Genomic DNA, 11,064 nt, shown 5'->3' with positions numbered 1-11,064 from the left:
TCATAAAGCGCTATAATGTCATAAAGCATCATGATGATGTCATTAAGCTTGCCATTATGATGTCATAAAGCATTATAATGTCATAAAGCTCACCATTATGATGTCATAAAGCAACATGATGTCATATCAATTTATGATTTCATAAAGCATTATGATCTCATAAAGCTTGCCATTATGATGTCATAAAGCTCGCCATTATGACATATCATTATGATTATGATGTCATAATGTCATAAAGCATTATGATGTCCTAAAGCTCTCCATTATGATGTCATAAAACATTATGATGTCACACAATTTGTATTAAATGGACATGCTTTTGGAAAACAATAACTAAAGCTTGATTTTATAGGTCACAGAACCAGAGTGGTTTGAAGTGGAGGTAGCTTGGCACAACCTTGAACCTTCCTGAAGTTTGTGCCTGTTACACAGAGACGTTAGCACGTCACACTAATATAAAAACCGGATGAACTGAATGTTTAGCTAAAGATAAAGTGAATACAGTCGCTGTTGGCTCAGCATGAGTGCGTATGGTATCAGCACTGACCCTGAACTGCGTGCCAGCCTGGGCAACATGGTACCACCTGCACATCTACGCAGAAACAAAGCTTGTTTTCAGTCTTCTGTAGATAAAGGATGTGGAGGAACTGTTCATCATTGTTCCTCACTGTTCCTCTCGGTTCCTCTCACTTCTTGACATGGAATGCCAATTTTGTGTCTCCCCAGTCCAGGATGGGTTCTAATCTCGTGTCCAGTGTTTTCTTTTCTTCCCATTTTGCACACAATTCCATCGTGGCTACTTCATTTCTTTCTCGTTTAGTTAACACCACCTGAATCTCACCAACAATCGAGGAGCGCACCCTCCGACGCATGCACCCGAGCGCTTCTTTTCACCTGCCAGGGGCGGGTTCTCACAGAAAGACCCGGCAGTATCGCATATGGAGAGCCGTTGACCTCAAGAGACACTTGACCAATCTGCTAACAGCAGAGCTGAGATTCAAACTCGAGGGCACGAGATCTCAGCGCCGGTGGGCTGGCCGTGTTTTACGGCTGCGCCACCCAAGCGCCCCCACGCCCAGTGTTTTCAGGTGGTGTCCTGGACAACCTGGACCCCTGAGCAATGGGAAAAAAAATATCATATGGTCATCTGATGAACAAACGTCAAGCATATATACAGTGTATCACAAAAGTGAGTACACCCCTCACATTTCTGCAAATATTTCATTATATCTTTTCATGGGACAACACTATAGACATGAAACTTGGATATAGCTTAGAGTAGTCAGTGTACAGCTTGTATAGCAGTGTAGATTTACTGTCTTCTGAAAATAACTCAACACACAGCCATTAATGTCTAAATAGCTGGCAACATAAGTGAGTACACCCCACAGTGAACATGTCCAAATTGTGCCCAAATGTGTCGTTGTCCCTCCCTGGTGTCATGTGTCAAGGTCCCAGGTGTAAATGGGGAGCAGGGCTGTTAAATTTGGTGTTTTGGGTACAATTCTCTCATACTGGCCACTGGATATTCAACATGGCACCTCATGGCAAAGAACTCTCTGAGGATGTGAGAAATAGAATTGTTGCTCTCCACAAAGATGGCCTGGGCTATAAGAAGATTGCTAACACCCTGAAACTGAGCTACAGCATGGTGGCCAAGGTCATACAGCGGTTTTCCAGGACAGGTTCCACTCGGAACAGGTTTCGCCAGGGTCGACCAAAGAAGTCGAGTCCACGTGTTCGGCGTCATATCCAGAGGTTGGCTTTAAAAAATAGACACATGAGTGCTGCCAGCATTGCTGCAGAGGTTGAAGACGTGGGAGGTCAGCCTGTCAGTGCTCAGACCATAAACCGCACACTGCATCAACTCAGTCTGCATGGTCGTCATCCCAGAAGGAAGCTGACGCACAAGAAAGCCCGCAAACAGTTTGCTGAAGACAAGCAGTCCAAGAACATGGATTACTGGAATGCCCTGTGGTCTGACGAGACCAAGAAAAACTTGTTTGGCTCAGATGGTGTCCAGCATGTGTGGTGGCGCCCTGGTGAGAAGTACCAAGACAACTGTATCTTGCCTACAGTCAAGCATGGTGGTGGTAGCATCATGGTCTTGGGCTGCATGAGTGTTGCTGGCACTGGGGAGCTGCAGTTCATTGAGGGAAACATGAATTCCAACATGTACTGTGACATTCTGAAACAGAGCATGATCCCCTCCCTTCGAAAACTGGGCCTCATGGCAGTTTTCCAACAGGATAACGACCCCAAACACAACCTCCAAGATGACAACTGCCTTGCTGAGGAAGCTGAAGGTAAAGGTGATGGACTAAACCCAATTGAGCACCTGTGGCGCATCCTCAAGTGAAAGGTGGAGGAGTTCAAGGTGTCTAACATCCACCAGCTCCGTGATGTCATCATGGAGGAGTGGAAGAGGATTCCAGTAGCAACCTGTGCAGCTCTGGTGAATTCCATGCCCAAGAGGGTTAAGGCAGTGCTGGATAATAATGGTGGTCACACAAAATATTGACACTTTGGGCACAATTTGGACATGTTCACTGTGGGGTGTACTCACTTATGTTGCCAGCCATTTAGACATTAATGGCTGTGTGTTGAGTTATTTTCAGAAGACAGTAAATCTACACTGCTATACAAGTTGTACACTGACTACTCTAAGTTATATCCAAGTTTTATTTCTATAGTGTTGTCCCATGAAAAGATATAATAAAATATTTGCAGAAATGTGAGGGGTGTACTCACTTTTGTGATACACTGTATATTTATTACATCTGGGTTGATTCATGATTGAAGGAAGCCAACGAAAACATTCCAGAAGTGTTGGCACTTGGGTGGCACGGTGGTGAAACACAAGTGCTGAGATCTCAGTTCGAATCTCAGCTCTGCTACCGGCCGACCGGGCACCTACACAGATATGATCGGCTGTGTCTGAGGGCGAGCAGGCTGAAGGGATTGCTTATTGCTGCAACTGTGGCCTCCGCTGGCCGGTCGATGGCATCTGCACAGAAACTCTGTGTGTGTAACTCTGCGTATGCCATGCTGATACCCATGCTGGTGAAAAGAAGCGGTACTCTGCAGCAACTGGGTAATTAGACACAACCGAAAAGGTTACAAATGCGTAAATAAAATAAAATAAATTCCATAATGGTATTTTAATTATTTACAACATCTGGCGGAGCGTATCAGCAAACAACTATGAGGTCATTTTACAGGACAAGGTGCAACCTGTGCTTCTAACATTCCTTCCTAATGATGTCTCCGTGATCCAGGACGTTAACACCAGCACGCATAACCTTCAAAATATTCCAGCGTGAGTCATGAGTGAGGAGTCGCTCCATCACCCCACCAAAATGATTCAGGATTTGTGAGAAAGGTGTTATAGGGCAGCTTATCATGCATAAAGCATCGTAATAATATTATAATGTTTTGATTCCTCTAAATGTGGAGCAACATTATTATTATTATATTATTATAATAATATAATATTTTTAATATCTGGTGATCCAGGGTTCAGGGAATCTAAGCGGTGCTGTGAGTGAGTGAGTGTGTAGGTGAGTGTATGAATGAGTGAGTGAGTGAGTGAATGAGTGAGTGTGTAGGTGAGTGTATGAATGAGTGAGTGAGTTAGTTAGTAAGTAAGTAAGTGAGTGTGTGAGTGAGTGTGTGAGTGAGTGAGTGAGTGAGTGAGTGTGAGTGTGTAGGTGAGTGTATGAATGAGTGAGTGAGTGAGTGTGTGAGTGAGTGAGTGAGTGAATGAGTGAGTGAGAGTGAGTGTGTAGGTGAGTGTATGAATGAGTGAGTGAGTGAGTGAGAGTGAGTGTGTAGGTGAGTGTATGAATGAGTGAGTGAGTGAGTGAATGAGTGAATGAGTGAGTGAGTGAGTGAGTGAGTGTGTGAGTGAGTGAATGAGTGAGTGAGTGAGTGAATGAGTGTGTGAGTGAGTGAGTGAGTGAATGAGTGAGTGTGTAGGTGAGTGTATGAATGAGTGAGTTAGTTAGTAAGTAAGTAAGTGAGTGTGTGAGTGAGTGAGTGAGTGAGTGAGTGAGTGAGTGAATGAGTGAGTGAGTGAGTGAGAGTGAGTGAGTGAGTAAGTGAGTGTGTAGGTGAGTGTATGAATGAGTAAGTTAGTTAGTAATTGAGTCAGTGAGTGAGTGAGTGAGTTAGTGAGTGAATGAGTGAGTAAGTTAGTTAATAAGTGAGTGAGTGAGTGAGTGAGTGAACGTGTTGCTCTGTGTGTACCTCGGGCACATTGTTTTCAGGTGGTGCCCGACCCACTGCAATCCTGACCAGAATGAAGCAATTAGTGTAAAGTATGAATGAATGAACGTATCTGAAAAGATCCAGACTACCCAGACATGAAGGAGCTGTAATGAAACTCGCACCTACGCATAAAAAGCGGTAATTAGCCGCACCGTAAGCACATTTTTACGCCGGATTTAGCCGATGTTCTGCGGCGTCCATATGGAGGCGATTAGCGGTCTCGTTAGCACAGCCGTGTGAACCGTCACGTCGACGTGCCTCCATAAAAACACACTTTTGCTGACAAGTTAGCCTGGCTGCAACACCTCGTCCACGTCTGCACCGCGTTAAAGCTCCGGCGCTGCGGCTACGACCGACCCGCCGGGCCGAAGCGCGCTAGCTTCCCAGACTCCGCTCAGTTCTGACGGTTTTATATCGTCAACAGGAAATTGACGTTCTTGAAGAACGTACACTGCAGACCAAGCGCATCGATCGCTGGAGGTGTCGGGGAACACGCTGTTCGATCCGACCGAGGCTGGAAACGACGTGTGAGTGTGAGAAAGTGCTTATAAACCCCGGAGACGTCACAGCTTCCTGCAGTTAAACTCCTAATTACTCCAATTACAGCAACACCGGCGCTCGGTAAAAAGGTCATGAATCGCTTCTATACACAGACAGGCAGACAGAGTATATAGACAGATAGATAGATAGACAGACAGACAGACAGATGTGCAGACAGACAGACGGACAGACAGACAGATAGGCAGACAGACAGACAAACAGGCAGACAGACAGACAGACAGACAGACAGTTATACAGACAGACAGATAAATAGATAGATAGACAGATATACAGACAGACAGCCAGACAAATAGATAAATTGATAGACAGAGATAGACAGACAGACAGACAGACAGACAGACAGAAAGATAGATATACAGGCAGACAGACAGACAGATAGAGACAGACAGACAGACATAGATGCATATATAGATTGATAGACGGATATACAGACAGACAGACAGACAGACAGATAGACAGACAGATAACTAGACAGACAGACAGACAGACAGACAGACAGACAGACAGATAAATAGACAGACAGACAGACAGATAGATAGACAGACAGATAAATAGACAGATAGATAGACAGATATACAGACAGATAGTTAGACAGATATACAGACAGATAGACAGACAGATATACAGACAGACAGATAGATAGACAGATATACAGACAGACAGACAGACAGACAAATAGACAGATAGACAGACAGATATACAGACAGACAGACAGACAGATAAATAGACAGATAGATAGACAGATAGACAGACAGACAGACAGACAGACACATATATAGACAGATAAATAGACAGATATACAGACAGATAGATAGACAGATATACAGACAGACAGACAGACAGATAAATAGACAGATATACAGACAGATAGATAGACAGATAGACAGACAGACAGACAGACAGATAAATAGACAGATATACAGACAGATAGATAGACAGATATACAGACAGACAGACAGACAGACAGACAGACAGATATACAGACAGATAGATAGATGGATGGATAGATGACATCAGCCCCACTGAACAGCTCTGGAATTAACCAGAATATCAACTGAGACGTCCCTGACAGACATCAGCTTCCAGCCATACGAACGCTCTTTGGACTGAATGGGCACAAATTCCCACAGACATACAGACATTCTTGTGAGAAGCCTCTCAGAAGAGCGGCTGCTGTTATAGCTGAAAGAATCACACAGAGGTGAAGATTATGGTCGGGTGTCTAAATACTTTTGGCCTGGTAGTGTAGGTCTCCAGGATGCTATCAGCCGGCTGTGTGTCTGTAGGGGGATGGAGGGGCGCGTGTCTGAGGGGGGGGGCGACAGGAGAGAGATCGACCACGACCGGATTGGGTAGAAAAGAGCGGAAAAAAAAAAAAAAAAAAAAAAAAAAAAGATCATTAGATTTTTTTGTGAAGGTTATAAATTCCAGACCTGCATCATTATCTGCTGTTCCCACCAGCGGCCAAAACCCAGGAGATTGTAATTTGAATTACGTCCCACGTTACCGCCCGAGGCAATAAAACATTCAATTTTTTTGACAAAATCATTTCCTCCCTGACCTGAGACGGGGGAATAATTGAGATAACTTTCACAGCGCTTCTGCTTTTGAGCTTGTGTGTGAATAAAAGCGCTCGGAAAGCGCCGACCCTGCGCCGTGTGTTAAAGAGATCACGCTGAGCGCTTCGCTGGCTCGCATTTATGAGTTTAATGTAAATGGATCCGTGCAAAAACCATAAAAATTCAGTCCAGATTCTAATATTCAGTCTTTTTTTTATTAGCCACCTTGTTTTTGTCAGAATTTTCGTGAGCGCGAGGCAGCGATGCGCCACGCAGTGAGAGCCAATCCATCGTGGAGCGTCCAGCGCTCAGACATATTGAGGTGCAGGCCAGTCTAGCACCCGCATGTTTTTGGAAGGTGCGAGGAATCCAGACCTTCATTCCAGACACACCAAACTTGTCAAACCACGTCTTTATGGACATTGTTTTGCACATCCAAGTCAATATAAATAGGACTAGTTTGACTGCACCTATAAAACAGTACATGGAACAGTGCTCTCCTTAGTGAGGTTGGCATGAGAAGGCAAACTGCCTTATTTTTATTTTTCAGCTGTATTTAGAGACAGACAGACAGACAGACAGACAGACAGACAGACAGACAGACAGACAGATTGATTGATTAATAGACAGATATACAGACAGACAGACAGACAGACAGACAGATAGACAGACATATAGCTAGATAGATAGACAGATATACAGACAGACAGATAGTATTTAGAGGTCACCACAGCGCTCCTATTTCTATCCAGGCTTGGGACCGGCATTGAGAGCACACTGGCAAGAGCACCTCCCTCTTCCTCGGACACGTCCATGTCAATATCACCACTGAGGTTTTAACCCTGGATCCCCAAATCCTAGTGAAGCACCCAAACTGCTGCCTTATTATTCTTCTTTTCCTTTCAGCTGCTCCTGTATTTAAGAGCACCTCCCAACGACTGGGCTGTTTTGGCCTCCTCTTCCTCGGATACGTCCATGCAGAAGCACCGACCTGCCGATATCACAGCTACGATTTGAACCCTGTATCCCAAAACTGCTGCCTTATTTATTTTCTTTTCCTTTCAGCTGCTCCTGTATTTAGGAGTCGCTACATCAGATCTGGTCTGGATCCTTCGGATGCCCTTCCTGACGCATCCCTTCTATTTTTATCCAGGCTCGGGACCTGCACTGAGAGCGCACTGACAAGAGCACCTCCCAACGCCTGGGCTGTTTCGGCCTCCTCTTCCTCGGATGCGTCCATGCAGAAGCTCGACCAGCCGATATCACCGCTGAAGTTTGAACCCTGGATCCCAAAACTGTTGCCTTATTTATTTTCTTTTCCTTTCGGCTGCTCCGGTACATAGGGTATTTATCTTGGCACAGCTTTTACACCGGATGCCCTTCCTGACACAACCCATATTTCTATCCGGGCGTGGGACCAGCAATGAGAGCGCACTGACACCTCCAAGTGCACCTCCCTATGACTGGGCTGTTTCGGCCACCCTTCCTCGGACATTAGCCAATCACGTCCATACAGACGCACCACTCAGATTCAAACCCTGGATCCACAGATCTCAGCAGTAGTAGGCTAGCGTTCTTTACAGGAAATGAGCCAGGATGGTTAGATGTAATCTGAGAGGCTGCTGGAGGACTGGTGGCACTGTTTACATTCAAGCAAGCTCTATAATGCCAGTGGTGCAGAGAAGTCACCAGCTCCAGTCCATATAGCACTTCCACACTTACATTATTTGGTCACTAACGATACTCTGCTGTTTGCACCACACCCATGCTGGCCAATGTAGGCTGCAGACTAGCACATGGCCCCTCTTATACATGTGAAGTTGATGGCTGCTTCTTTAAACCAGCCAGCGATTGATTCTCACAGACTGTAGGGAGAGTCATAATGCCCAAATCAGACCCTCCTTCCCTAAAATTAGGGTTTAAACGTCTGTTGAGCACCTAGCCAGGCCAGCAGCACCGCTGAGACTCAAAGTCTAGACGAACCTTAACAAACTACACTGTCGCTTCCAACCGACTTCTTAATGCGGGTGAATAGTACAAAGATTAGCCAAAAACACTCAGCAATTCTATATTTTCTGTACATTTACTTAAGATCCGACTCACAGCACACGGCTCACTACCTTGATGTTTAGGAACGCGCATGCGTGTTTCAAAGCAGACAGAGAAACGCGAAAGTTTATCCAATGCTTCCATCTACTGTCTATGTGCAGCAACTGCAATTCAGTAAGTTTACTGGATTTTGGAGTGTATCTGTGAGGATTTGAGGCTGTTCTGTCATTGTTGAGGCCAGGATCTGATACTTGACATTCAGCTATACAATTAGAATGCCTCTATTTACCATGTATACATATTTTTGAGTATCACAGCTTGTTAGGAAGCTAGGGTCAGATGGTCAGCCACTGTATGGTACCTCTGGAGCCAGGTGGGTTATTGGCCAGGATTCTAACCCACATTGATGGATTGATGGCCCAAAGCTCTACCCACTTTGGTAGGTGTTCCACTGGTTTGGGGTCACGGCTCTGCGCAGGCCAGTGGAGTGAGTTCCATTTGCACCAAACTCCACAATTTTGGCTATGTAGTGCACCTCAAGCTTGGTAGTAGTTCGTTCTGTCCGAGCACCAACAGCTACTAAACTGATTTATAGTCCACGTTATGGATGAAACCAGCGACTGTAATGTCATTTAAAATTACTTTCTTATTGTTGACAGTGTGACCAACCATGATACACAATATGTACAAAAGTATTGGGACACCTGACCATAAACTTATTGGACATGCAATTCCAAATCCGTGGGCGTTTATATTGAATTGCTCGCTCTTCCAATCTGCTATGAAGCATGTCTACAAGACTTTGGAGTGTGGCTGTGTGCATTTGTGCCCATTCCATCAACAGGGTCTGTCTGAAAACACAGCGATCTCTCTACACGGACGCATTTTACGTCATCCTACACTCCCGAGAAGAAGGCATATCTAAATTCTTAGGTACCTTAAAATGCTGCCTTATTTCGAAGCTATAAACTATCGGATTAAAGAGTTCAACGTCTTATTAGAATCCTCTCTACTGAGGCAGCTGATCAGGTTGGTAGTAGGCAGCAAGGCAGCTCACTAGAGACCTCAGTGAGGAGAGACGCTGATGTTCAAAGAGAAGACCTGACACGCAATCTAAGTTTAATACATCCTAGAAACGTTGAGTTGGCTCTGTGTAGGAGGGGTGTCCACAAACTTTTGGCCATATACAGTAAATGACCTCATTTGCCTGACCTGGGGTTGAGATTCATCCTGACTGCCCTCCTGATGAGAGGAGGCATCTCGGAAAAACATTGCTAATATTTAGAAAAGTCCGTTCATTCACCTACCTGCATGCTGTTTCCGGTGCCACACGACCCCAAACCGTAACAGATCCCTCCTTTGTTTAACAATTGGCACAGAGTTCATTTTATTTCCATTTTTACCACCACTTATGATTTTTATCCTAGTCAGGGTCGCAGTGGGCAGAAATGTATCCAGGACAGGATGACAATACATCGCAGGACCTCGACCCACCAGATCCCCCAAGCAGACATAGCCAATCATGTCTTGTATGTAGACGTCTGACAGGTCGATAGCACCACTGAGGATTCAGACCTTGGATTCCTGGGGCTTTTTCAGAATTATTTCTGATCCACAAGACATTTTGCTTATCTAGGTGTTGTTTTGTGAACATGAGACTGATTATGTCGATTATTTACTGTATTTACTCATTTTTGCTTCCAATAACAAAATGTACCAATCGGTGAGTCCAGGGTTTGGTGGTTTGTTTTGGTTTGTGCTGCACAAACCCAGCGCCATCTATATTTGCCAGGAAAAAAAACCACAAAGACCACCAAGACCTGGTCTGGCCAAAGAACAGCAGTTTAGAACCTGTTTTGCTAAAACATGACAAGCTACACTATGTGGCCAAAAGTATTTAGACATTAGAGTGATTTCTATGTGATCTTTTATCAGCTATAACAACCATCAATATTTTGAGAAGGCTTCTTGCAAGAAAAGAAGTACTGTATGTCTGTGGGAATTTGTGCTCATAGCATTAAAACCACCTCCTTGTTACTACACTCACTCTCCATTATCAGCTCCACTTACCATATAGAATCACTTTGTAGTTCTACAATTACTGACTGTAGTCCATCTGTTTCTCTGCATACCTTTTTAACCTGCTTTCACCCTGTACTCCCATTGTCAGGACCACCACAGAGCAGGTATTATTTAGGTGGTGGATCATTCTCAGCACTGCAGTGACACTGAAATGGTGGTGGTGTGTTAGTGTGTGTTGTGCTGGTATGAGTGTTTTTAAGCACCTCACTGTCACTGATGGACTGAGAACAGTCCACCAACCAAAACTATCCAGCCAACAGCGCCGTGGGCAGCGTCCTGTGACCACTGATGAAGGTCTAGAAGATGACCGACTCAAACAGCAGCAATAGATGAGCGATCGTCTCTGACTTTACATCTACAAGGTGGACCGACTAGGTAGGAGTGTCTAATAGAGTGGACAGTGAGTGGACACTGCTGTGTCTGATCCACTCATACCAGCACAACACACACTAACACACCACCACCATGTCAGTGTCACTGCAGTGCTGAGAATGATCCACCACCTAAATAATACCTGCTCTGTGGGGGTCCTGACCATTGAAGA

The sequence above is a fragment of the Trichomycterus rosablanca genome, chromosome 26 (genome assembly GCF_030014385.1).
Source record: "Trichomycterus rosablanca isolate fTriRos1 chromosome 26, fTriRos1.hap1, whole genome shotgun sequence".
Classification (NCBI taxonomy): domain Eukaryota; kingdom Metazoa; phylum Chordata; class Actinopteri; order Siluriformes; family Trichomycteridae; genus Trichomycterus; species Trichomycterus rosablanca.
This window is presented reverse-complemented; position numbering follows the sequence as displayed.